This window comes from Rhamphochromis sp. 'chilingali' (genome assembly GCF_963969265.1).
Source record: "Rhamphochromis sp. 'chilingali' genome assembly, chromosome: 19".
NCBI lineage: Eukaryota > Metazoa > Chordata > Actinopteri > Cichliformes > Cichlidae > Rhamphochromis > Rhamphochromis sp. 'chilingali'.
In genome coordinates, this window is record NC_137946.1 from 10557791 (window position 1) to 10583815 (window position 26025).

General features: G+C 39.1%; 1 protein-coding gene across 1 annotated transcript in view; it reads left to right on the forward strand.

Moving 5' to 3' along the window:
• The window catches only part of gabra3 (gamma-aminobutyric acid type A receptor subunit alpha3), a 118200-nt gene that overhangs the window by 5306 nt on the left and 86869 nt on the right, over window positions 1-26025 (forward strand). The window lies entirely within an intron of this gene.

A 26025-nucleotide genomic window follows, 5' to 3' on the forward strand; every position in this document is an offset into this window, starting at 1 on the left:
TGACTGAGCTGTTAAATAAAAAATAAAAAATAAAAGCAGAATAATCAAACACACAAGAGCAAGGGCAAAATCTGACTGTGCCCTTTCATCTAGATGGTGCCTGTTGAGTTTGGGCTTTGAACCAATTTAAATGGCTTCATATTATCTACCAAAAATGTGTACGTGCAAATGACCCACAGACGTTTTATCTAACCCTTCGCTGACTCGAGGCTTGGCACTGCCCTTAAGATAACACTTACTGTAGGCCTCAGCTGGAATATTGAATAGCATGGAAAACAGTAGTATTTTATCCTCTCACTTAATTCTTTTGCTTGTGTTTAGTGTGGTAGTAAAATACCTTCGAGTTGCAGAACAAGCAGTTTTAAGATGACATCTTGGGCTTTAAGATACAGCGTGCTTCATTCAGGTGTCACTAAAATTTGATTTATCAAGAATATATAGCCCGACTGATATAAGATTTTTAAAAGTTATACCGATATTTGGTCCTTTAAAAAATCAGATATATCAACTAATACTTAAATAATGCAGTAATGTGTAAGTAATCCAATGACTAGTGTAACAAATGACTTTTTCTGCTGAGTAATTAAGTAATTTATTGCATTAAATGTGGAGTAATATGTAAAACATTATTTAGGTAGCGACTAATCAAAACTCATAACAAAGTTGAAGAGTAAATCTTTACTTATCATCCATTTTCAAAAGTTTTCATGACGTTTTCACACAGCCATCTCACTGTCCAATACACATTATTCTTTTCTGTAGCCTGTCTCTGCCTGTCTCTGTAGCTTGTTTTGGTGTGTGTTGCCCTATTGAGGAGACAGTGGCTGTAAGGATCTTTCTTGACTATAATGGAACTGGGTGCCATGTTTTTGTGGTGTTCGTAAGTTTTTAAAAAAGAAGCAACAACTGCAGTAATATCTGTTTTTTAGAAATTATGATCAAGGTTCTCAAAAAGTCCACAAACCTTTCCATGGGTGGTTTCATGTGAGAACTATTTTATTTAAATGGAGCTACATCTGGCAGTCAAGCAGAGTTTACACTTAGCTAACATTAAAGCTCAGTCAAAGGAGACACACTCATCATTTACATCCTGTCAGAGTAGTCGAAGCATGAGCATCTTGTCATTGGTTGATGATTGCTTTCTTCTCCAGAGCAATATTGTTTGCAAAAGTGTTGTAGTTCAGTAGTTTATACATGAAAGTACTCACTGCAACTTTGTGGTCTTTTGAGAAACTAGGTCAAGATTTCTAGAAAGAGACGTTGTTGCTGAGTTTTTAAAAATGTAACTTTTTGGTGCTTTGAGCTCCCCAAGCAACTGCCATCACATCCCATTATATCTGTACAACAGATAGACCCAAAACTGGGCAAATTGCAGCGAAACAATCTCGATGGATAAATGGCGCTAAAGGCGAGGGGAAAATATGTAAATCATTTTGGTACCGTGAACTGTCCCTTAAAGACATAGTCTATGCAAAGTACTGTAAAGATTTCTATGTGATTCAAAGCATATTTGCATGCAGACAGTTTGTCTTTTTGCTCTCTGAGACCATAGTGTTTATTGTTTTTTATCACAAGCTGCCAGATGATTGTGTCTGGTTTTATTTAATGTGTGTAGCTTTTGGCCACCTTCATGTCATCTCAACCCACACTGTATTACACCAGGTACCGCACAGTAAAAATGTATTCTTCACAGATTATTTTACATCACTGTTGCATTGCTGTGCGCAAACATAGAGTAGGTGTCATTATAGCTGCTGAAACATATCTTTAAGATGCAAAAGGGGATTTTACAGTTTATATTACAACATAAAGTGTTCCTGTCAACAACTGTGACTATGAGATTTCTCGCCATTCGCCACAGGAAATTTGTTAGTCTAGGTTATAATGCCTGACAAACATAAATGCCTTAAACAAAGGGAGTCATTTAGGGATAAGAAATGCGACATCCTGAGAGCCGTCAAAGCAGCAGGGATGCAAGAAGAATAAATATCAAAGATGATTTTTTTTTTTTTTAAGAAAAAAGCTTTAATTGTGACACGATCTTGCTGGAAAGTGGCTCATAAGTTTTCGGAGCTCTGACAACAACAGCATGGTCACCTTTAGTCTTTAACCTTGACAGAAAAACTGTCAGGTTGCTCCTGTCTGAGGATTTCAGGCTGCACACCGAGCCATAAGGCAGCTTAAGTTCAGAGACAAGCCAGGGCTAGGTCATTCAAAGACTACTAAACATTAGGAGCTCTAAAAAAAAATCAATGCTAAAACAGGCGTCAAGTGAGATGGTAAAACAGAGGGGATGCTCCTGTCCTTTCACTTTAGTGAAAAGCTTTCAAGCAGCTTAGACAAAGCAGGCGCTGCAATATTAAAGCAGTCATTGTGAGCACTTAAAATGCTATCTAGATATTTGAAAGATCATTTTACTGTGTTTTTTATTGCAGCTATAAATATTCAAAACTTACTGAGAGGCAACAAAAAAGCAAGCATGGATTTTCTAAAATGTTATGGCTTCACAAACACTTTTATCAAGAGACAGTGCCACTTTATTAGATTTTGTATTTGCCCATGAAAGTGCATTGTAGACACAATATACATCAAAAACAAAATCTTTTATATCTCAGGTTTTCGCTGTTTGGTTGCAGCCTGCCACAAGCTTTTATTGATGTGATAGTGCATCTTGCATAAAAAATATATACTACACTAAAAACACTTTTATGAAACCTTTATACAAGAGCCAAAGGAGAGACCTGTGAAGGGTTATTCACTGTGAAACTAGGGCTATACAAACAGCAATCCCAGCTGTCAGCAGTGTCAGTTTGTCCTCTAAGAGTGATGGGAGGGTAGTGATATTTATATAAAACAAAGCCTTTAACACATGATGTGCACAAATGTGAGTAGCAAACCCAACTGTGGAAAAGATGATGAAAAGATGATGTTTTTCTGTAATCAGCAAGAATACCACTGTAATGTCCCTGAGCTGTGGAGTCAGACCTTGGCTTTGCCTCGACACATATCCATGAAAACCGCAGACAGGCAAGGTGACAACTTTGCTGGATTGAGACGCCCACCTTGAATAGGCCTGACTTCTTGCCAAGAATGTGAACACAGTTCCCTGGGAGGACAGAATGACTTGCTGTGGTGATTCTGTCCTCCTGTATAACCTGTCGTGAGTGACCCCCAGTGCTACGTGTTTAAAATAGGAAGAGCTGGCAGTCCTGCAAAGATGCAGTACATTTTCTGTCAGTGGAATTATATAGCTCAATGATTCTGTTGTCTTAACTGGGTGGCACAGTGGTGGAGAGGACACTGTTGCCTCATCCCTAGAGGGTTCCTGGTTCAAACCCCACCAGGCTGAGTTTTCTCCTGTTCTCCTTGTGCCTGCAAAGGTTTCTTCCAGGTACAGCTTCCTCTCAAGATATTGTCTAAGCAAATTGGGGCTGTTGATGCATATTCACAGTTTAGCGTCACATCAGTTAAACTTGTGGGATAGAGTTGGCAGAGGGGTTTGTTAATCAGTTTCAGCTACTTTGGTGTTAATGAAATTAAAAACATGTCCACTAGAGGGGCAACAATGAAATAATCACAAAACAGAAATAGTTTTAAAGGTGGAGGCCATTGACATTTTTTCCCTCCACATCTTTTTTGACTGTTCAGACTGTTCTAGTTTTGCACTTGGCTAGGGTCAGTGTAACTACCGGTGGCATAAGGTGATGCCTGGACCGTACAGAGGCTCTACAGGTAGTCTGGCACAATACATGCCATCGCCAGAAGGTTTGGTGTGGCTCCCAGCGAAGTCTCAAGAACATGGAAGCGATTCCAGGAGACAGACAGTTACTCTAGCAGAGCTGGACAGAAGGTCCTTAACCCATCAGCAGGACTGGAATCTGCTCCTTTGTACAAAAAGGAACAGGATGAGCACTGTCAGAGCCCTACGCAACAATGTCCAGCAGACCATTGATGTAAATGTGTCTGACAAAAAAAAAATCACAAACATGGTGACTTGAGGGCACAACATCCTCCATTGGTTTCTGTGCTCTCTGCCCAGAATCCTGACGCTCAATTAGCATTCGGCCAGAAAATACAAGAACTGACAGGCCCACCATTGGTGCCCTGTTCTTTTCACAGATAAATGCAGGTTCACCCTGAGCACATGTGACAGACAAAAAAGGGTCCAGAGAGGACGTGGTAACATGACCGGTTTGATGGTGGGACAGTGGTAGTGTGGGAAGGTATATCCATGAAGGGACACAGACCTCTATAGGCTGGGCCACAGCCCTGTGACTGCCATTACATTTTGGGATGTAATCTTGGATCCACTGTCAGTCCCTACACATCCTACCTGGTGCTCTGGGTCCCGGGGTCCTCCTGGTACACGACAGTGCCTGTCCTCTTATGGTGAGTGCAAACAGTTCCTGGAATGGATACCATTGACTAGCCACCAGGCTCACCTGTCCTCAATCCAATAGAACACCTCTGACACATTATATTTTATTGCCATGAAGTTCTATGAATCACATACTCCAGTGAGCCAAAAGCATCCATATCTAATGTGCTGTTGACCTTTCACATGCTTCCATGTGAAAGGTCAACACGCTGCCTAAGTCTGGACTGAAAAGAGCTCTAAAGGTGCACTGTGTTATCTGGCATCAAGACTGAAGCTACAGAACCTTTTGAGGTCTGTCTTTCCTCGTCATTGTGAATACCAATGCCTATGAACAAGCCCATAACCTCCATAACATACTGCTCCTTTTTGCCAGGTCCTTCCCACACAGTAACCACAGATATACTGGCTATTTTGAGTCATCTAGTCAATCATTAATGTATCGCCTCACCGGTTCTCTCTACCCACAGCTTGCTGTATATTGTAGATTTTAATGCAGAATGTTTATGTTTTTTTAATCTGCATTTTCAAATTTCAGACCTTTTGAGCTATCCTCTTCATAGTTATTAACTGACTATAGTTTCATAATTATTATTGAAACAAAGGCTTCGTCTTTTATTCTATACATTTGTGTATTACACAAGTATTTGAATGACATGACATGCTTATTCAGATGTTAGTCAGGTTTATTACATTTTCAGTAGAAAAGAAATGAGGATGAAGTGAAATTGGAAGCTTGCGTATCATAAAAAAGAATGCCGTCTTTTTCTCTTAATATTGCCCGTTCCTGCCCTCATGAGCTCACTCCTATTTTTTTTTTTTTTTTTATGTAGTTGACTTGAATTTTACCTGCAACACACACACACACACAATAAACTGGAACGGCCCAGTGGTCTGTGTTTAGTGTTGTGTGACGAGTTACGGTCAGAGTTTTCAAGAAGTAAGTCTAAAAGTTTTCAATTATGGATGAGGAAAGCAGGAAAAAAGAGCAGGGGAGCTTTAGTGAATACAAACTCACTGGAAGCCATTGTTGGGAGTTTTGCTGGCCTTGAAGTCTATTCAGAGAGAGGGCACAAAAATAAATTGTATGTACTCAAGATGCACGTCAATTCAAATGCAGCTACTGAGCTATAATTTAAAAAATGCCAAGTAATCAATGCTTACAATTATTGTTTGCCACTTGACTAATTGATTGAATGTTTCTGTGCTTAGCTGGATTTTTCTATTGATGGGTAAATACCACTTTGCAGCAAATGTTTTTTAAGTACTTTTCATGATAAAAGGCTGCTTTTGTGAATTAGATTGCTCAGTGTTGAAAGCAAAAGACTAAAGCGGTGTGACCTCACACGGACTGACTGCAGTAAGCTGCAGTAACCAAATAATGCAGGCAGGAAGGAAGGAGCGGAAAATCACGCTCAATCACGATATCGTTTTTGTTGCGATGGGTTTTTTGAGTGTTATTAAGAATTACACGTAGAAGCTATATTTTATTTTGATGATGTTAGGTAATGCAGACAGAAATAGCGGTGTTTTATACTGTCATTTTCCATAATGCTGATAGTACGATTACTATGTATATCTCAGGTGCATTCTGTGAAGCAGATGAACTTTGAAACATTTACATCTTTGAACTGATAGACGAGTGAAAAGATTATTGTGAGCGGTGCCTCGGGAATTGGAAGCACTCACAGCTTTGCTGGGAACATTGGCTGCTGTTTATTTTAAGACCAGACTGTAACCTCACAAGTTTACTTTCTATCAGAAAGAAAGAAAAGAAGGCAACCATACAAGTCAGGAAATTACGACCATGGTGCTGTCCAAGATTTATGAAGCTGGTGAAAAACTTTGTTCTTTTTTTGTTTTAGTTAGTTGTGTACATTTTGGGGCCCTGAATAAAGCAAGAGTACAAGGAGTCTTCTTTCTGTATGAAAAAAATATATATAAGCCTTTTTTAAAAACAGGTTAGCTGTTACTTCTGTTAAGATTAAAGTCCCAGTCAAAGATTATGAAGTGTAGTGATGTTATATGTGATAACTGAGCCCTGTGTAGATGTCCTTGGTGTGCATTAGATAAGTTCTTTTCCAGGACCATTAAAGCCAGTGTTCTTTATGAATTACTTGTATCTGTTATTTAAGTTACATGTTTCAAAGTCAGGATAACTATCTTCTAGTCAGTTGCCATAGCTACATTAACCTCTGGTTTTATCCTAAAACTAAATTCAAGTGATCTAGGCCACATGTAAATTAATGGATGCTTTCTACCTTTGTAACCACAATAATAGTCAACTGTGTGTGTCCAGACTGAAGGTGCTGGAGCCCAACAGTCCACCACTCCATTTGTGCTTGAAATAGTGTAGCTTGAACCATGTTCTACTGAGTCGCATTCACCACTGCTGCAGTCACACTTGTTGTTGTTGTTGTTGTTGTGTTCATCGCAGCCTCTGCCCAACCAGCAAACTCCACCAGAGTGATAACTTGCTACTCCAGCAGTCAAAGCTGCCGTGATCACAAAATCACCCTCACCAGTTTGCCAGCTTGCGTGGCAGCAGCCTGCACTTACGCCTTCCACAGAAACTCAGTCGCACTTGCCACAGTTGGACTAATGCAGTGACAATCTCAAGCATCCAGATGCACCAAGATGATGTTTTTGGTGAGGTACAGTCAGGGTTGTGCTCACCCCTTGCTGCGTTCAGCATCATTCTCGCCAGAGACGTGCTTACCTCAGCCACAATCGGTCGTGCTCACTGGAGTGCTACTCAGCCTGAGCAGCTGGCGTTATACTCTACATGAGACCGAGCAGCCATAGTCGGAGTCACACTTGCCAGAGGCACCCTCAGAGCTGCCATCATTCACACTAAGTGGGATCCTACTGGCCACACAAAAAGCGCCAGTAAACAGCTCATCCACAGAGACTCACAGCAGGGCCCAAAGCAGATTGCAGCTCTGTTCAGATTCACACGCACCTCATCCAGCTGAAGAGAAAAACAGTTATTATCCAGTCCGGGGAAAGACAACATGGAGTGGTAGGGGACACTGGAAATGCTGCGAATAACTTGCTGTACATGCGTTTGTGCACTGTAGCAATGTCTCTGGATCAAAGTTGTCTTTCCATCCATCTGTGTGGTGTAATAAGAAGGCAATGAAACTCAGTGTGCAACTTTAGATTTGTGGGATCCACATTTGCAACGTAAGGCCTTTTTTTGATGCAGCGCATCTGCTCTTGAGATAAGATTTGCTATTTCTTGCAAGCCTGATGTACTCCATGGAAGAACACCATCAGTAATATCTCTCTGTGTCATATGGAGAAATGGGTGGCCAGCTCTTGCCTATGGCAGAGCCAGAGCCTACATAATGTATTCGGCTGACTGACGATAAGTCTAAATACGAATTGCCTATTTAAAATTCAGTCCGATGACGGTGCTTGTTAAATACATTACCATTTGAAATAATATTCTTCTTGCTCACTTGGGTAATCTGTATCAGATTAAGGTAATTATTCAGGTTTCAGTGGAAATTGTTGAGTTTTTAAGATTGCATATTTCTGCAAATACTCATCAAGGTAAAGCGTTGTGACTGATGCTTTATTCCTTTCTTATTTTATAATTAATTCTTTGCAAGATATTAATAGACTTTCTCTAATGTTAAAAATGCTCTTTTCAAATTGAAATTTAGGTCGATCTTAACTGGAACAACAGATCACATTCAATTTATTTCCGCAAATGAAACAACTGTCTCGCCTTTGAAACTATCCCCATTCACTCTGCTGCACATTTATATTGTGTATTGTTATATAATACATCCTTGAATCCTTACAGTATATCCTTGTTTAGGTAGGATACAAAAACAAGAACTCATATTTAACACAATTTAGCACTAAGTGGCAAAGACAAGCCTGTAGAGCTTCAAGGTGAACTGCTGCATGGATTTTTGATTTATGGTTCAAATTATTCTGTTGGGCCAGTATAGTGCGTGTACTGAACTCTCCTGCTCTTTGTATGGCTATTACCTGGGAGTGAAACCTTGCATTCCAATTACAGTTTGGCTATATAGCTGTCATGCATGTTAGTAATGACTATAGCTTCTACTTACTCTGAATCTTAACCCTGCCTGTGAGTACTTTCCCTTTCAGTATGATCGATGATACTCTTAAGTTACAAGACTTAGCTCTCAAAAATTATTTTAAAAAACAAAGAAGAGTGGGATTTAATTTGTAAACCTTGCTATGTATGTTCCAAATTGATCTTCTTTTCATTGCAGAAGTCAGTATTTACCTTGAGGTCTATCTCGATATTGGATTCACCACGACCATCTGTCTTTGGCATCTAAATTTGATGACTCAATATAATAATTCAGCTCTATTACGTCATAGCTTTAGCACAGTTTTTCGGACTTGATCCTGAGGACGGGGCATGTACGCTTTCAAAATTTTTGGCAACCAGTTCAATAGACATTTAGCTCCAAATCACAAATGCCAACCTCATGTTTGTGCTTTAGGATTTGTAAGTCATTAGAGTTCATCGTCCGTACAAAATTTGCTCTTTTGACTTGCTGCTGCTGTAGAGGAAATGTCAGAAGATGTATAAAGTCAGCCTCGCTCCTCTGGGAACACAAATGCCTGTCCAGTATTTCACGTCAATCCATCGGACAGTTATTGAAATATTCTGGTCTGGTCCGGAGCAGCAAATTGTCTGACAAACTGACGCTGCCGCACCGAAAACCCTGCAGCTAGCAGTGAAGAATCCCTGACATGTTAATGCACGGACCGTCTTTCCTACAATAGTGATTCAAAGTGACATACAGAGCATTTGATTGATGGCAATGACATGGAAGACCCACTGGAGAATTAACAGCCCGAGTCGTGTTTTTGCACTCATGCACCTGAAAACATGGAAAGAACCACACAACTCTACGGACAAAATGAAGTTGGACAGAAGCTGTGCCCTGCTTCTTCAGACCCTGTTTAACTGATGACTTTGGGGGACTATCTGTCAGTCTTATGAATGGTCTTTTATGTTGAAATATTAATGCTGTTGCATTTTCCAGACTCACTTTATGTCCTAGAAAGCTTTGATGTAAGTCAGGGTGCACTAGGTTAATGGACCAACAAATAAATGATTCTGCAGTGGTAACAGACAACTTGTCAGTATTGCTGTCTAAAAGACCAGGTCACGTCCTCTTTTAAAACACCCAGTCGTATTAGGCTCATAAGTAGGCACCTTTCCTTACATAACTAGTCAACTTAATGCTGTCTGAATTTCATTTAGCCTTTGCAGGCTAGGGCCTCTCTCTAGTGAGTGCAAGCCTGTCCAAGACTCACTCTTGTTTCACTTTCCCTCTTCACCTTCTTTGTCTCCTTAGATAATGAGGTTCTTTTTCACAGGTACACCAGTTGTTCCACTAGCTGCTATTTAAGCTACCAAACAAAGCCTACAGAATAAAATAAAAGCACTTACCTCTTCGTGTTTGTGCGTCTTCATTTCCCCAGGTATGTAAAACAGGCTGGTGTAAAAGACTTAAAGCCAAGTCTAAATGCAGGCGATGTCATTATTTTATAGCCATTAGACTGGACAATCCACGTTTATTGTTATAATTAAAAATAAAGCAGAAAAGTTTCCTAGGTGGCACATTGTGACTCGTTTTAGGTGTCGGTGATAGTGACCGTATGATTTCTTTTAACCTTTTTGCGGCAACCAGGCCGTGGGTGCCGTTCAGCCCTTCACCAATTAGTAAAGCACACCTAGCTCGGCAAAATGAAATCCGCTGTGATGTGACAGCAGATTAAAGTAATGGTTCATTAGTGTTTCAGAATGTATTGAAGTAGCACTTGGAAAAAGCATTTTGCATAGTGCCTGAAAACTTCAATATGGTATGGATGGTACAGCTCATTAACAAAACTAGACGGTGTGAAAGTGTGAGAGGCTGAGCTGCTGTTGCTCCTGGCCTCATCTTAAAATTGTCTTGTTAGCCGTATACTTTATTGGATGTGAAAGATAAAAATTAACAGGATTGTGAGCTACTCTGTACAGAGTGATTCCTTGTTCATGATTTATTGTGTTCTGGCTTGCAGCCATTGCTCTTTTGGGAAGCGTATTCGATGGAGCTGTGACTTGGCATCTGACGGTGAACAACTGACTGTTCATAGCTGAGTAATGGATATTCTTTCCTCGAAAGCCTTTTACAGATAATTATTCTGAGTTCATAACATGACCATGAGATTAATCTGATTTCTTCGAATCTTTGATGACAGCTGTTAGCATGGTAATTTTTAATATGGGTTATGGAGAAGAAAAATGAACTTGGATTCATTGTGAAATTTCTTTCAGTGATGAAAGCCTTGAAAGCATCCCCTCCAGGTACCAAGTGTGTTGAGGCTGCTGTGAAATCCAACACTTTAGACGGTAATAAGGTGAGCGAGCGCTGTCTCAATGTATCTGTATCTACTTGTTTTTCGATTTCATTTTCCCCTGAATTTATTGGCAAAGGACCGCGATAAAAGGATTGGTTTGCTCCAACAATCAGACATCGGTGAGGTGCTTAAGAAAATGTATCAAGCGAGCAGCCAGCAGGTTAATCATATAACAATTACTGCCATCCAAACAAGTGGAGCATGCTGTGACATGAATAATGCAGGTTACCCCCACCCCAGGCCAGTTAGCAGGGTGCATCGTCACCTAAATCTGATTTCTCACGTGATAATTTAAATGCAAATGGATTTATAGTAACGAAACTGGGTCCAGACTTTGAGCCTTATTGCTTATTTTTATTAGCCCAGAGTTGCCTCAGGGCAATTTATCTTCTACCGTATACGTTATCTTCCCCATTTCATTATATCTGAATTCACATGTCCTTTCTCTCTGGCGAGCCAGTACATGGCGTATCTATTGCACGCTTTGCCAGGCAACGCTCATTTGTATTCCCATAGCAATGTCACTGTTAACTGATTGGCTAAACATGTCTCACTGTGTTCAGCCTTAGTTCTGTGCAGCAGCATCAATATAGCTTCAGAGTAAGATGACGGCAAATCTATCAGTCCGGCTTTCACGTACATCTAAAGAGATATGTTCTTTTTTCTTACTGCACCGTCAATAATGGCTTCTGCAAGGATGTTTTAATTGAAGTAGAAGATGTACACAGTCTCAGATGTGGACTGCCACCATGATGAAATTGGTTTCTCCATTTTTGCGACTGGACCATTTTTTAAAATTTAGAAATATGTAAGGAAAAGAAAAGGCAGCATTTAAAATAAAGCATTTACACACAAAAAACAGATGATCAAAGTGTCTCCAGCCTAATAGAAATCTACCATTAGTGGGGGAACTCTGTAAACAGTCAATACTTTAAACTGTTCATCTTCTCAATCCTTTCCTTCTGGTGCCTACTTCTTCTGATTGTCAGCCAATTTGATTCGCCTCCTACTGGGCAAAGACTTTGTTCCAGCTGTAATCATAATCCATTGAGGAGATGCAGAACTTGTCACAGTCTGAACTGGGATATTAATTTTCCCTCCATGTGGGGACCTGCTTTGCTGGCCATGTAATGCTTTCAGCTTTGAAGGAATTTTGCCTGCTTAAGCCGTGTGAAAATACTCCATTTGACATCTATTTTCTGCTAAGAATATATTTGTGCTAATGGTCAGAGAAAAAACATCTCTTATTTACAATGAGCAGCACATTTAAAGCTCGCGTGTTTTCGTTTCCAGTAGCATGCAAAAAATTTGTGGCTTTTATTAGGAACTATAAACGATCCAAATGTGGTACTTTCGATGTCTGTTAGTAGATCTAAAATTTGTGCCTCAGACAAAATCTTCTTTTTTTCATCTTGATAAATTAATGCTCAAGGAAATATTAGTTGACAATCAGTCTTCTAGTGATCAAAACATGTAGCATTTCATGCATTTTTGAAAGGACACCAGATGGAAATTTCATTTCTTTATGTGATCTAAAGTTATTTTTTCTCTTAAACAACCTCTGATCTTGGACAAACAGGGACTTGGTTTCGTTATCCCAAAAAGCTTTGTGAAGACTTTTTTCTATTTATTTTATGATGGTGTTAAAACTGCATTAGCAGAAAATTACTTGATTGCTTCTCAACAGCTGACAGCTGGGATAGGCCTCTCCGCAACCCTGAATCGGCTAAGTGGTCAAGAAGATGAATGGCTGGATGGATGACTGATTAACTTTTTCTGTCATTCATATTTTTCTATTATTCACACAAAGCATTTACATCCTCAACGATACCATAGAGGACAGAAATATTTTGCCTTTTGTAAAAAGTAAAAAACATAAACAGATTCTGGACAACATGGCGATAAATATATCTGTGATAGAGCAGACGTATCAGTGAGATTCTATCAAAGGTGCAGAATGGAAATGTCAAGACTCAAGGTCTTCATTCTGGATTGTTCAGGCTTTGAGCTGCACACAGTGTAACAAGGCCAGCGTTAACGCATGTGCACAGGTGGTCAGTGCTAGAAAAGGTAATGCTCTTCACCAGGAGTCCTTGATGAACTCTGACAGATTACACCTACGAGGCAGCCACCCTGTCTCCGGTTTAACATCTGCTTTCCAGTTTTTCAAGCTGTGGCGGCGCTGACTTGTGTGCAGAGCCGCACTAGTTTAGTTATAATTGTAAAAGTCGCACTGATTTACATGATTATTCTATTTATCTGATGAAATCTCTTCCTCCCAGCAGAGTAATGAATGTTATTGCAGGCAAAATTGCCCCATTACAGTATCCTTATAATCATGTTTGATTTCAGCATTTATTTTCTCAGCTCCACTCTTATAATAGGAATTACTTTTACAAATAATTGATAGCGACTGGAAAATATTGTGAATAATGGGATGCTCTCTATGACATATTAGCTTTGTTCGCTTTGCTGGGTTAGAGTGGGAATGCATTTTGTTGAGCTCTGTTGGAATCAAATTCCAGCCACTTCTTTATTGTATGCTTTGCAGATTTAATAAATGGATCTCAAATACAGTCGACTCAGCAGTATTTATAGAGAAGCTGTGCTCCATGTGTGCAAATGTGCTCAACTGGGTAAGCTTTATGCTGCAGATCTTTCCCATTTGTAGCTTGACAGGTGAGAACTTTTGATGGTGTATAGAAATATTGAATCAAGGTGTTAGCCAAATCGGCTTTATTCAGACCGAAGGGACTGTTGGATCAATCTGGCTGTGAATGTATTCTGCTCTCTCACTCTTACATGTGAAAGGGGAAGTAAAAATGGGTCGTAATTGATCAAACTGGCCGGGGAGCGGCCTTATATGGCTCACTGGTGCATTTGAACAGTGCGGTAGCTGCAAGTATGTACAGGAATTTGCACTTTCTCTCACTGTTTTATCACTTGTTTCCTCGAGAGAAGCTAAATCCCATGAAAGCTTTGCCTTGTGGAATATCAAATCTCATTTGATGTCACATGCACGTACTGTCACCACACTGTGTACATTTTATTTCCGAAAAAGTTTCAAGTACTCTCTGAACATCAAATGACAAAGGTTTAAGGGCTGTGACAGTGTTTTGCTTTCAACCACTTTGGTCTCATTTTTTTGGAAGCCAGATATCTGTTTTTCCCTCTCTGCTGTCATGTAAATGTATGCGCTCGGCATGAAAAGTCCAAATCCGTCTCTATAAAAATAACTCCATCTGTTATATATTTTTTATTATGTCCTTTATGCTAATAAACCACTGATGTCATACATTTTTCTGGCCCTGTTAACATTCAGTCAGGAGAGGATGTTTCCTTAAGTAGATCTCGGTAAAAGCAGGAAGTGAGAGACTTCGATTCCTGCCAAGTTCAGCACTAATAAAACCTCTTCGAAGTCACTTCGCTTTATATTCAGACACGATTAAATATGTTTAGCTTTCATTAAACTGGACCATCAGGCCACTTTAGCTGTTTCACGCCATAATTTTATCATTCCTTTCACCACTTGTGAACAACTCTGCAAATGAGTCAGCCAAGCCTTAGCAGTGAGATGGAAATAACTGAATGAAATATATCGTTCTCTCTCCTCCCTAAAAACAGCAACATAGACTTATTGTCATGTGGCGCTGTGTTCATAATGGATTCATTTTACTCTCATTACATGTCTGTGAGGAAGAAACCCAAATCTTGACAAATTATCTCTGGCGTAACATAATCGTGATGGGTCCCAGTAGAAACTGTTTTGCCTTGCAGCCCAATGCATTGATCATTTGGTTGAGAACAGTCTGATGATCATTATATCACACACAGTCCCAAAGCAGAGAGGAAAATCGTGCTTCTTCCCTTATTAGAGCTCCACCTGTCTGCTTTGTAGAAGGAATCATTTACAATGGTGGTTCCCAGACTTTTTTATTTGTCAGACATGGCCGCAGACAGATGAACTCACTCCACGTTCCAAATAGGTTATTATGAACTGGACCACATATCATTAATACACATAATACATCATTTGCTAGGAATTAATAAAGTATTCTGATTCTGATTGCACAGCAAAGTTTACTCTCAAGCATTTTATGGTTTTTATTTTTGTTTTTCCAGTTTCAAATTTCAGCCATATTTCACAATATCTAATAAAGTTTCACATTTTGCATTTAGCTGGATTCATACTCTCAAGCCACTTAATAGCAAATAATAACCAAAACCCATTTTTCACTGTTCACTGTACTTTTTCAACCATTCATTATATTTTGCAAATACAGTTAATCGTTATTTAGTATTTTAGCTGCCAAAAGAGCATAAATGTTTGAAAGTTTTACCATTAATATTTCAAATGACCACGCTGTTTCAGCTCTTATTTAAGCTAACGCTTTGAACTATTTATCAAGTTATTTTTGCTAACTTTCCAACTGTCTACTAGCATTTGCTATTTGAATTCCTTATCCAGGAGGCTACATTAAGCTACTTAAACACCTGTTGTTTACTTTAAGCTATTTTAGCTGTTCATTTATCTTCTTAATAGCTCAATCACACTACAGCAAAAGTACGTTGGCAGCCTCCTTTCAACTTTGAAAACAGTCACAGACTGAAAGTGAGTGCAGACTTGGTCCCCATTTCCAGAGCAACCATTTCAAAGGCAACAAGATCATGAGTTCATTGCACTTGGTGATATCAGCAGTTGATAACCAGTTAATGTTTTCACTGGTCTGACTGTAGGGAGTTATTTCAGCAAACCAATCGATGTGTTTTTTCTTGATCTTTTCTAATTATTGTTCGTGTTTGTATTCATGTTATTACTATTAATTACCAATGACATGATTGTTTTGTTTCATTACTTTAGGACTGTTTTATTTAGTCAATGATTTGTTTCAAGAGAAAGAAACGTATTCAGTTTCAGTACTTGTGCTTTCTTACGACTCTAAATCTGTGGGTTTCTCTGTATTAACTACACTGAATGAAGCTATTTTCAATTCCTAACTTGTCACTCGGTTTTGCAGCTGGGAGTAGCTCCACATGAATGTACGCTTTTAATTCTCTGTGCTTTAATATGATTTTAGACAAACCCCACGATATTAATGTGTCCTGCTATCCTGAACACTAGTGATTCCCTCAACTTTGAAGCAATGAGTCTTTTTTGATGTATGTTGTAAATAATAGACTGCTGGTAGATGCACAGTGCATAATCATTGCATCAAAGCAAATATGACAGGATTTGGGGCTATTTTTAGTTAACAGCCACATGGATTAGATAGCTATAGAGCTGTGCCCTGAATTCAACAATTACTGGAGTGATTGGTATTTATTGGCTGATTAGATTTCCTGTTTTTATTAAATGTTCCTCGTCGTCCCGGCTGTGCAGTAGCTGCAGCGGTAGTATTTTGCACACCGTGAAATGGCCTGTATAATACATTCAGTTTGAATTTCACTTTCTTTTATGTTTCAACTGGCAGTGTAACTACGAACAATAAACAAATTTGTCTCAGAGTGACATTTCGCTTGTAGGAAACTAGGCCCTGACACTTTTTATTTTACCACCTATTATCACTCAGCATAGTTGCCCATTCAGATAATTCACCTCCTTTGCGTCAAAGGCATTTACAGCCTTTAATTCTGTAAAATGTGATTGCATTATTCATAACATATGCTTTTATCCCCAGGAAAAAAATAGACTGACAGCAGAATTGAAAACAAATGTTAGAAGAGCAGGAAACGGAAAGTGGTTTAGGTCTACTGTCACTTTAGGCGAGCTATTTTTAATTTGCCAACAAAAGCACCATGTCTTTATTCCCCCTCCTTCGTTTTCTCTTTTTCAAGCCCAATCTGAGCCCCAGGGACGGCTGGAGCCCTCATTTACATGACAGGTATTGGTAAATCTGGTGCAGAATTGTATACAGTGAATAGAAGCCAGCCTTTTAGTGCCTGTTTGCCTTTTTTATTGGAAAGGACTTAAGGACACTTAATAAGAGTGATGTCTCGTATGCTTTCTAGATGAATTAACAGATAGATTATGGAGTTTATGGGCTGACTAATGAAAATAATTAGGTCATCTTTTTTTTTTTTTTACGTAGTCATTTGAAATAGTCAATATTCTGTATTTTCATCTTTTTAACTAGAAAATACTTTTTCAGCCACAAATTACAAAGACTACTTGTGGTGAAACCGTGTTATGACTGAGCCTAAGGGCACAGAAATGTCTACATATTTTCAAAAGATTTATTCACCCCGGACATTTGAAGCCTTAAAGATGACACATATGCAGTGATGAGTATGAGTGGAAGTGACTCGAATAGGTGGTAATATATGTCAGGAAATTAGCAATGCAATTTTCAGACAGATGTTAGAAGACAAGGAAATGATACCTCTGGTACCAGAGGGCATCAAGTAGCTTTTATGGGAACATAAAATCTTTAATGGCTAACGAGCCAGGATTATTTTTAACAAAAACACAGCGCAGAAGGGAATGAAAGAGAGAGGCAGAGCCTGGAAACCGAATGTGATGTGTGTAAAGAATAAAACAAAATCTTGCATGGCAGACTGCAGCTTTCTGTTTGACCAGCATTTCTTAAGCACAAGATTGGTATAATTTGACACTGGGTCTTGGCATGGCCTCAAGCATGACATGTGTTGAAATGATTAAAAGTAGCATTTCAGCTGATTTGCATGAACCATGCTCAATTCAAATGGCTACATTTACAATTCACCTCCTAATGTGGCTGCTCAAGTAATCCAGTTTTAGGTGAATTCATGTGAAATAATGAGAGTGCTCTTGAATTCTGGTTCAGTTGTCCTGATAAGATTATGTGATAGGTGGGCATGGAAACATGTTCAGATCCCGTCTCTTTCTTCTTTAAAGAGACCATCAGGATTGCGTTTCCATGTTAGAAAAAAGCCCCACTGTAATATTTCTCATCCAAAGGTATACGTGATGCTTTATTTAACAATGACAGCCACTGGTTTATAACAGAGACTGTAAGCATACATCGATTAGGCATATATGACCACCTTCCTAATATTGTTTTTGGTCCCCCTTTTGCTGCCCTGAGAAGTCGAAGCATAAACTCTACTAGACCACTGGAGGTGTGCTGTGGTGTCTGGCACAAAGATGTTAGTAACAGATCCTTTAAGTCCTGTAAGTTTCAAGGTGGGGCATCTTGTCATCTTAATAGGATTGAGATCTGGGGAATTTGGAGGCCAAGTCAACACCTCAGACTCTTTGTTGTGCTCCTCAGACAATCCCTGAGCCATTCTTGCTTTGTGGCAATGCTAGTGCAAGGTGTTCCCCAGGTAAGCGACGCAGCTGGCGATCCACATGATGTTCTTCCATTTCTCCAGGGGTCACTTCTGATGCTCGTGCTTATTGTTGGCGTTTTCGTCACTGGACAGAGGTCATATAGGCACCCTGTTTGGTCTGCAGTCTCTTCTGCAGGCAACAAACTGTATTCTGACATCTTTCTATCAGACCAGCAGTTTTTGCAGGTCTTCAGCAATTTGAGGTAGTGTAGCTCATTTATTGGACTGGACCACACGGATCAGCCTTTGCTCCACATGTGCATCGGTGAGTCTTGGTCTCCCATGACCCTGTCGCTATTCCTACCTTGGACCACGTTTGATAGATACTGACCACTTCAGACCGGGAACATCCCACAAGAGCTGCAGTGCTACTTATCAAACAGTTTGTTCATTGCAGTTTGCATTGTGATGCGGTCTTAGCTATTTAATCTGACAAGGAAATTGTGAAGGCTTGTCCTAAATGCCACCAGCAGCAACACTGAGGCATCTCTTTATTTGCTACTTCGGGTCTTGGAAAAATTTAGGTGACAAACTGCCAAGAAGCATCAAAGACTGTTTAAAATAATTGCCAATTCTCGCAAGCACAGCTGCCAGTATAAAGACTTAAAGTAGATGTGGATCTTGGCTTATCTTGGTGCTTAGCTACTTCAGTCAATATTAAGACACCCTTATTGAAACGGCTTCACCTCAGCTCCATCGCAGATATAGTGTAGGAAGATAGTCACAGGTTGGAACACTGTTAATGCGACTGCATGTTTGAACACCAGCCCGAGTTGTATTTTTGCATCCACTCATTTGTTTACTCCTCCTGTAATGATCAGTGCTCTAAGGTAACATAGAGATCAGTGATTCCCCTGAGGAAAGGGTTTGATCTTCTCTCTGTGCGGTGGCAATGGAGAGGGAGGGCTGAATCTCACAAAAGCATGATGAAAGCCTTGAAATTGCCACACGCCTGCTTCACGTGTGTGCGTGCATTCATGTGACTGCGTGACTGCTGTACCCCAGTCATCGGGCTTCTTGTTTCTCATCTTCTCAGTGTTTTCAGACTGCATTCAGTAGCAGCTTTGCCAATTTTTGAATGCATTCATTTTTAATGCAAGGTAATACCTTTCTGTAAATTGCCCCGCTTCTTATTAGCTGCATTATTAATGACCGTTTTAATTTTAAGATAGCAGTTGTTCTGCATCATAAAGAGAGCGCATATAATGTATAAAGGAAACTGTTTTATGTAGGTGCATGTACTAATATGTTTGTTTGAGTGCAACAGCAAATGCAGAAGATCCTAACATGAAGCAACAAACTGAACATGTGTGTCATGCAGTGAGTGGTAATAATAGCTTGTATGTTTTCAGCATCATTTGTTTTGAGAATATGTATTTAGAATTTTATGAATTTAGTTTCAGTTTAGCTGTAGGTAATAGTTACATAGACATGAAGGCATAAATAAAGGTTAGTTTTTTTACTCTAGCCTAACAGCTGTGGAAAGAGTCACAGTATGTGCGTGATTTCACTATGAAGTTGCGTTTATATAGTGTATATGATGTCCCTCACAGACAGGCCCAGAGAGAAGAGATCTCCATTTTTGAGCTTTTATTTACATGCATATCCAAGTCCTTTATTTGGTTTTTGGATGCAGTTCTTTAGTTGTTGTTCTGGGTTCTTTTCTGACCTCCTGATGGGTCGTGAATGTGCTCTTAGATTAATTTTGGTAGGCCAGCCACTCCTGCAAAGGTTCACCACTATTTTAAGTTCTCCATTTGTGATAATGGCTCTTACTGTGGTTTGCTGAGGTCCGATGACCTTAGAAATGGCTTTATAACCACAGATGATGTCTTTGTTTCCCATCTGTTCCTGAGTTCCTTTAGGCTGTGGTACGATCTGTTTCTTTTTGAGATCTTTAAGCCAGCTTCACTTTGTGAGGCTGTTTAAGTGATTTCTTGATTCCACATGTGTAGCAGTAATCAAACCTGGGTGTGGCTGCTGAAACTGAACTCAGCTTTCCAAAAACGAATTTACTAATCACAGTTACAGTTACTTTTTCAGGTAGATTTGGATGGACTTCTTCCTCCTTTATAAATGAAATCATCATTTGAAGACTGCATTTTGAAACATTAATGTATAAGAAATATGAACAAATCTAAGAAATTAACAGGGGACAAAATCATTTTCACGTCATTGTACATTTCTAGTTTGTGCTGTGTTAAACACTATGGATAAATATAGTTAGACATGTCCTTGTAAAATTGATGTTTGGACATTTTTACAGCAGAATTAATGGGCCTGCTCATTCTGGAAACCATGTGTTTATATACTGTTAATCCAATTATGAACTATTACTTTCAATATCTGCCACCAAAGACATTCATGACAAACAATAAAACAATGAATTGAATTTTAACTAAGCACATGCATCACTTCTTTGTCTACAGATGGGCTTGAGCCCAATAATATCATTCCAGCCAGGTCTCAAATCATAAAGTAAATTGGATGTGGAGTAAGGGATAAAAAAGACATTCAGAAAATTAAATGAATGTTACTGTTGCGATAATAGAATTTCAGTCAATAACAATTCTTGATAAAGTGAAGCATTGTTGCAAACAATTTGCAAACACTTGAAACCTGAGTTGAGTGTTAAACTCTGTTCTCTGTCGTGTTGCACACCTGCAGAACAAGTAGAATATAAACATGTGGTGGCAAAACAACAAACTAACAAGCTGTCTTTGATAATTACCACAGCAGTCTTTATTAGGGCTGAACGATTATGGAAAATAATCTAATTGCGATTTTTTGCCCCAATATTGCGATTGCGATGCGATATGCGATTATTTTTTAAGGTCTTTGTCTTCTGTATTATTAAACAAAGACAAGCAATACATCATATAGTATGGCCAATACTATATTACATTAATTTTAAACTGTTCTTTCCTGGAAGACAGACCTCTGTTATGATGACATGAGGTGATGCATGAATTGATGACTGACATTTTTATTTAACTTCTTCAATCACAACAGTATATTTGAACATACACAATAGTTTATTTTTAGCTTACAAACATCTGAGCATAAAGTGCTGACAAGGAACCCTGGTGTAAACATTAAAATGAAAGTCAGTACAATGTGCAGATTGCAGAAATATACATTAAAAAAAAATCAGTGGCTTTACCACACTCAGTTTTTCGACATCTGTGAACTACTAGACAGTCATTCAATTAAAAAATAATATTAAATAAATAAAACTAATAAATAAAAAATACACACATCTTACTGATCTCTGCAGTCAGTAACATTACACATAAAGTGCAAACATAATAGCAATTGTATAAACACACACACAAACACGCCTTTAAAGTTTAAAGGCGTGAAATTGGACGGTCTAGCCTTCTGAATCAGAAGGCTAGTTCTGATTAGCGTCACCGCTGTCTCGGTGGAGTTTAATAAACTCGGCCGTCTGCTTCTTGCTATCTAAAATATAACCAGACACTGGTGTAAATTCTCGACTGTCTCATACTTCTGTTTAATAAGTTTTCTGTTTGACGTTTAGTCAGCTGTGTGAAAACCAAGGAGGAACCCACCCGGGGGATTAATAAAGTTTTATTTTATCTAATCTAATAACTTTAATCTCAGCCAAACCGATTTACTCACGAACAAACAAAACACTGAAAAAAGCCCAACAATAACATTTTTAGGTTGTCTAAGTGACTTATATATTACATTTAACCCGAGCAGCGAAACTCCGCGGTGATCTGAAAATGATGTGCCGGGAGTTGTGCCGTTCTCGGCCGCATCAGTAACCCTCGAGCTCCCGGCTAGCTGTCGAGCTGGTGGGTAGCAGACGCCTCTGAAAACGTCGAAGCACTTTTGCAAATATGGGATATCTTGATAAACCGAGCAGATATTTGATGTTTACACAACTACTTTCTCGCCTGAAAATATGTTAAAAGTTTATTTTGTGACCCTGAAAGATTAGTATGAGTAATTTTAAAACTCAGTAGCGGCCGCCATTGCTGGAAACTGGAGTTTGGCTGGGCCGCGCTATGAATTCTGGGATATGGTAGTAATTTGGACAGCCTTCGGCGCGTCGCTGTGACGTAATCGGTCTACAAATGCGGCCTCAGGAGGATGCAGCCCATGAATTTGGACATGTCCAGAGTATAATCGCAGCCTTTGCGGTTAGAAAATTGCACTTGATCATGTCGCGATATTATCGCAAATGCGATATATCGTTCAGCCCTAGTCTTTATCTAAACCTCATCACATTTTCCGGCAGATTATTTTAAAGCAAGTTTCTAACAAGTGCATGTTGCGTGTTCACAGCTGAGCCTATGGAGCTACATTTTAAACTTTGCTGAAGTCAGGAAGATGATGTGACTTCACTGCAGAACCCAAGGGAGGAAGATGAAGGAGAGGATGAAGGCTGCCACAGAGCCGTTTAGGTTATCCTCTCATGCACACAATGTCTTGAAGACGTTTTTCCCCATCCTGTGCCCCACTTAGACTGGCAGCCACAGTTTTACTGCATGGCCTGAGTTCTTCTCCCAGATAGCCAAAACCCTTGGGCAACCATTAATTAGCGCACAGTATGCGAAGTTGTTTATATAGCCTATGCATGCTTGTTAAAGAGATAAGGTCTAATCATTAATTAAAGTATATATTAAGTACTAAACCATGCAGTTTACAATAAGCATGTGCTTAAAGGGATTCTGAAGGCTGTATAAACAGTATTATTACTGACTATTGTAGTCAAATAATTATGTAGAAAAAATAATTATTACTGGTTACAATTTCAGTTCCATAAGTGTACATCTTTAGCAAAGAGTCGTGCCTTATTTCATTGTCTGGTGTGCTAACCAGGCTCGTTTTGGATCAGCAAACGGAAACTCAGAGGGGACTGTTTCCAGCACGGAAGAAAATGAAGTCTTTGCTGATGGGGAACAGCTGTCTGTGTTCTTACTCTGTGCACCAGTAAGCTGCAGTTTTGTGTGGTTGGTGCATTAAACTGCAAAACTTCTGCAAGGTTACACATGTATACAAAGAGTGTCTTTTGAGATCACCTGCTGATGCAAGGAGATGCAAAATGCAAAAATACTGTGAAATCTAACTGTTTTTGACACATTTGTCTTCATTGCTGTTCTGTTTTTGTGGTGATGCAAAAGAACCTTATAAGCCCATGTCATTTCAAATCACTAGTGTCCTAAAAGAAATTCTCTATTATGATAAGAAAATAAAGGCGCAGAATAAATGAAGCCAGCTCTCGTAAATAAGTCAGGCCATCCCTGTTAAGCACAGAGGAAATTTATACACATTGCTTTTCTGAGTATTATTTGGACAATGTGTCATTTTTTTCTTCCACACTGATCATTTAAACACTGAGTTGGACATAAAGCGTCTTTTGATTTTAACCCACATAATAGACAGACTCACAGGATTATGTGTTTAAGACTGAAAAACACCATAAATACCATGAATATAACTTATCGAGCACAGGAGAACAGGCAGGTTATTGTTGAGGCTTTGGTGAGTAATTTAAAAGAAAAGCAGTCTTAGGTTTGGTTTGATCAGTAATCAATTCTGTACTTACAGTTGCAAGAAAAAATTTGAACTTTTCACATTTTCACTGAATAAATTGTAATGATTCAAAAGGCAGGCTGGGAAAAATAAGTGAACCTTTGTGCTAAAGCTATTTAAAGTCAGGCATTCAAATTAAGGAGATGAGATTAGAAGTGTGAGTTTTAGAGGTGCCCTGCCCTGTGAATTCAGCCATGCAAAACCCAGTTGCTGAGTCTGCTTTTCTTGAGAAAGAATGACTCGTGCAGCCATGCTTCAATCACGAACGCTCTCATCGCACCTTAGAAGAAGCTGGAAATCCTCCAAAAGCATTTCTAAAGACTTTGGTGTTTCTTTATCCACAATAAGAAAAGCTGTCAACAAATGGATGAAATTCAGTAGAGCTACTAGGTGTGGGCGTCCTACTAAGAGCACACCAAGAGCACACTGTGTAATTTTAAAAGCGTAACAGAAAGAATAGAAAGAATAAACACCTGCAGAAATCTCTACAACTTGCTAAAACATTTGTTCACAGTAGAATCAGTCAATTGCTATTACAAACCTAAAGAAAATATTTTTGCTTGTTGGTGTCGATTGTTGGTGCATCGCATGCAAGAATTTTAAAAAGGAGATTTGGGTTTGTGTCCAAATTGCAAGACAAGCTTTGTCAGTTTAGAAGTATCTTCTCTATTTTCTCAATTTTGCCTCAAGAGCCTTTCTGAAAAGATCAGACAAAAGAGTTCTCCTAAGTGGCCCTCATCAAATACATTCACTGCTATCGTTTTGTTTTTTGGAGTGGGGGAAAAAGGAGACTTTGCGCACCAACATCAAGAACTAGCCCCAACTGTGAGGCAAGGTGGAGGGAGCAACTTGGTTTGGAGCTGCTTTTTGACCTCAAGGGCTGAACAGTTTGCAATAGACTGTAAAGTAAATTGAATTAAACAGTGTTACAGTGTTACAGAAGTATGTCAGGGCAGTCTGGGACCTACAAATAAAGAAAACCCAAGGCACACAAATAAAGAACCGAATAGTTGAGAAAGAATGGAATTCAGACCAAGACTCCTGAACATAATCCAACTTAGATATTGGGGCATCACCTATGGTAATTCACGTTAATAGAACCTCTGTCACCTAGAATCCATAGTTTTGGGTCCAGTTCAATTTGGATCCCCATTACCCCTGAGATTATTTGAATGGCCCGTCTGCAAAATTCTTCTATCACTGCGCAATTCCACAGCATGTATAGGAGATTGCCATCTGTGACCTTACATCTCAAGCATCTGGGGCAATAATTACTATCAATTTTATGTCGTATGTAAGGGGTCTAATATATCCTATGAAATATGTTAAATTGCATTTGCCTGTTCCAATAAGTGGTGCCACTCTACCTCTTCATAGACATAGCCCAGGTCTGTTTTAAAGAGGGCTGTTTAATCATTAAAAGGTTTAAAAAACATTATTATCCGGAGCTTTTAAACAGCTACAAGAAAACACTGATGAGGACGGTTTCTTTTTTTTTTTTTTTTCATCAGAATTGTTGTCTAAAGGCAAAGAAAGATGCCCAACGGATTTACTTTACCAAATTGACCATCCAGCCTTGCCGTAATGGTCCATTTGATTCACCTTTTATTGTTTATTTTATTTTCACTTGCTGAATACGGGACAGACTTGACTGGGGGAAAGAAGGGGAGAAAGAAAGAGGGAAAGAGAAACAGCTGAGAAGAGGGACGGGGGAGAAGGGCAAAAAACAAAAACCAACAGAACGGGCAGAGAAAAAAAATGCATATATCAATCACCTGGGTCACCTGCTGAGAAAGAAAAAAGAAAACAAGCAGAAGAGAACAAGAGTAATAGAATAAACAGCATCACAATGATATATGGGAATATGACAGTAAATACTAAATATTAAACATTATTGTGCAGCACATAAGATCAACAGAACACAGTGTGCTTTGAGGTAGGAGCCAAAAAGGGTGTAGTTTGATGAGGACGGTTTCTACTAAAAGAGGTTCTGAGTTACTATATTTAGTCCAGTTGTTTGTGTTATTTCATCATAGCGTAGTCATGTTGTTTGTTTATAATCATGACTTAGATCGGACAACATTTTGTGAGTAATTCAGAATCACATTTATTGGCCAAGTATGTGCACAAATACAGGGAATTGGGCCTTGTTATTTTCTTTGCTCTCAATGTATTTTGCAGAGTAGACAGACTAGAACAGCATTCATCTATCCATTCTCTTCCGCTTGTTCAATTCGGGATCGCGGGGGGCTTGGAGCCTATCCCAGCTACCATAGGGAGAAAGGGCTGGATACAGCCTGGACAGGTCGCAATAACAACATGTATAGCATATTTATATTGATATGTGCAGTGGTGCAGAGTGCGAAGAT